Raw genomic sequence first — 3,282 nt, forward strand, 5'->3', positions numbered from 1 at the left:
TTCAGCTCCTCTTAAGTACCAGATTTCATTCTAAGGGCTTCACAAGCATTAACTCATTTAATCTTCATTAAACACATTAGTTAAATATTTTTATTATCCTCATTTTTTAGCTTAGGAAACTAAGGCATAGAAAGAGTAAGGTTGTTCAAGGTGTCACAGCTGGTGGGTGGAAGAGCCAGAATTAGTATCTAGGCAGGCTGCTTCTAGGACTATGCTACATGGTGCTACATGATAGCAAGCTGCCATTTTATAGATGATAAAATTGGTATCTAAAGACATGAAATAATGGCTGGGCATGGTGGCTCATGCCTGTAATCCCAGCACTTTGGGAGGCCAGGGCAGGAGGATCACGAGGTCAGGAGATCAAGACTATCCTGGGTAACATGGTGAAACACCATCTCTACTAAGGTCCAGAAATTAGCTGGGCGTGGTGACGCATGTAAGCCTGTAATCCCACCTACTTGAGAGGCTGAGGCAGGAGAATTGCTTGAACCAGGGAGTCAGAGGTTGCAGTGAGCCGAGATTGCGCCACTGCCCTCCAGCCTAGTGACAGAGCAAGACTGTGTCTCAAAAACAAAAACAAAAACGACATGAAATAACTTGCTAAGATCATATACATGGAGTCGGGATTTGACCTCGAGTCCCTTGGGCCTCTTTCCAATGCCTTTGTTTTCATTTCAAGTTGACCTATAGGTGAAAGTCACAGAAACTGGAATCATACAGTCAGAAGAACAGCTGACAGGCAGTTTGGGTTTTCCCCATTATAGACAAACACAACCTGAAAAATGTAGGCATTTATTTTAATATTTCCAAATCTAATATAAATACAGGCTCAGCACCATTTTTCCTAACCAAGCATCTACCTTTGGTAAGTCCTCATTGTTCCTTCTTCCCCCTCGACCTCAACCTCCAAAAGAAGGGCTGGAGGCCAGGGACAAATCTTGACTATGAAAGTGAACAATGAAACATACTTGGGGCTCCATCGATGAGGAATCTCCCACGTTGCTCACCTGTCTAGCGCCAGTAGGGCATCTTTGAAGAGAGTCCCAAGTCCAGTGTTGTAGGACTGTTCATGGGACCTCAGGGTCAACCCCATGGTTGTCGTCACCATCGGGCTTGGGCTTGTCCTACAGAAGCTCCCTGACATTTACCTGACCCACATCGACTCAAAATCATATCACATGTTGACTTCTTGATAAATAAGATGACACAACATGTAAAAATACTGACAGTAAGTGAACAAAGCAGGATACCCAGTGGAGGTCCTGATCATGATGTGAAGTTCTTTTTGAATTTTATATCTTTAAGGATTAAGTGAATTAGAGTATCTTAAGCCTCTGACTGTGTTTGGGACATAGTAGATACTAATATTCTTTTCTTTTTTTTTTTGATTTAATAAAGTTTTATTTTTCCAAATGTACAGTTGGTTGAACCTATTCATGAATCTTTACCAGCAGCTGGAGCATCTCCGCTCTTGGTATTTCTGGTGTAAATTACTTGAGGTCTGTGCTTTGAAACCAGTTTGATAAGTTCTTTACTAAGGAGCTCCTGAAGGGCTGCCCTGGCCAGGGAGCCTCGAATCTTCAGTCTCTCAGAGACCACAGCTGGGGTTCTAAGTTTATAGTTGGGAACTTCCTTACAGAGTTTGTCGTAAGTAGCTTTGTCAAACAAGACTAAGTTATTGAGCTTGTCCCGAACTTTGCCTTTGGACCCCTTCTTTTTGGCCTTGCCCCCGGATTTGTTCACTGGGTCTTTGTCTTTCTTGGCCGACTTTCCGGCGTCCTTTTACCTCTTGTCGTCCTTGGGCGGCATTGCGAAGCTCGCAGAGCAGCAGCGGACACAGCAGCCTTGCTAAGATGTCGGACAAAAAGCCTAATATTCTTTTCTTTACTTGTCTTCCATTCCCTTCCCTGTTCATGTAAATAATGATTCTGGCAACCAATCATTATCTGATCAATTATTGAGCAAATGTATTTAAAATACCCGCTGCGTGCCTGGCATTCCTCGGCTTTGTGTAGAATGCTAGAGTTGTTGCTGGCTAGCCAAGTCTTTAAGAAACATACTTTTAAAAATTATTTTTTATCATAGTAAAATTTACATAACACAGAAATGATTATTTTAGTCATTTAAGTGTACAGTTCAGTGGCATTAGGTACATTTACAGTGTTGTGCAACCATCACTCCATTTCCAGAAATTTTTTATTATCACAAACAGAAACTCTGTACCCATTAAATAATGTCCTTATTCTTCTCTTAGTACCTGGTAACCCTTTCTGTTTCCATGAATTTGCCTGTTCTAGGTATCTCTTATTAGTGGAATAATACAATGTTTGTTTTTTTGTGTATGGCTTATTTCAGTTAGCCTAATGTTTTTAAAGTTTATCCATGTTGCAGTATGTATCAGAACTTCCTTTTTGTTGAGATGGGGCCTCACTCTGTCACACAGGCTGGAGTGCAGTGGCATGATCTTGGCTCACTGCAGCCTCAACTTCCCAAGCTCAGGTGATCCTCCTACCTCAGCCTCCTGAGTAGCTGGGACTATAGGCATGCACCACCGTGCCTGGTTAATTTTTTGTATTTTTGGTAGAGATGTGGTTTCGCCATCTTGCCCAGGCTGGTCTCGAACTCCTGAGCTCAAGCGATCCGCCTGCCTCGGCCTCCCAAATTGCTGGGATTACACTGCACCCAGCCAGAATTTCCTTTCTTTTTCAAGGCTAGTATTCTATTGTATATGTTTGCTACATTTGTTTATCCTTTTATCTGATGACAGACACTTAGGTTTTTTCTACCTTTTGGCTATTGTGAATAGTGCTGCTATGAATATGGGTACACAAGTATCTGAGTCTCTGCTTTCAACTTTTTTGGGCATAAACCTGCAAGTGGAATTGCTGGATCATATGGTAATATTATTTTTAACTTTTTGAGGAAATGTCATACGTTTTCCACAGTGGCTGTGCCATTTCACATTCCCACCAGTGATGCACGAGTTCCAGTTTCTACACATCCTTGACAACACAGTTTGTATTTTAGTAAATGCACTTCTTGCAGTATTTTCCATAAAACATAACCATCCTAATGGATGTAAAGTAGTATTTCTTTTTTTTTTCTTTTTTTTTTTATTATACTTTAAGTTCTAGGGTACATGTGCATAACGTGCAGGTTTGTTACATATGTATACTTATGTCATGTTGGTGTGCTGCACCCATCAACTCGTCAGCACCCATCAATTCATCATTTATATCATGTATAACTCCCCAATGCAATCCCTCCCTCCTCCCCCCA

General features: G+C 41.4%; 1 pseudogene; it reads right to left on the reverse strand.

Moving 5' to 3' along the window:
- Positions 1-1,437: 1,437 nt before the first annotated feature.
- Positions 1,438-1,812, reverse strand: LOC108527945 (40S ribosomal protein S25 pseudogene; annotated as a pseudogene).
- Between the last annotated feature and the right edge of the window lie 1,470 nt (positions 1,813-3,282).

The sequence above is a fragment of the Rhinopithecus bieti genome, unplaced genomic scaffold, assembly GCF_001698545.2.
Source record: "Rhinopithecus bieti isolate Rb0 unplaced genomic scaffold, ASM169854v2 scaffold_4640, whole genome shotgun sequence".
Taxonomy (NCBI): Eukaryota; Metazoa; Chordata; class Mammalia; order Primates; family Cercopithecidae; genus Rhinopithecus; species Rhinopithecus bieti.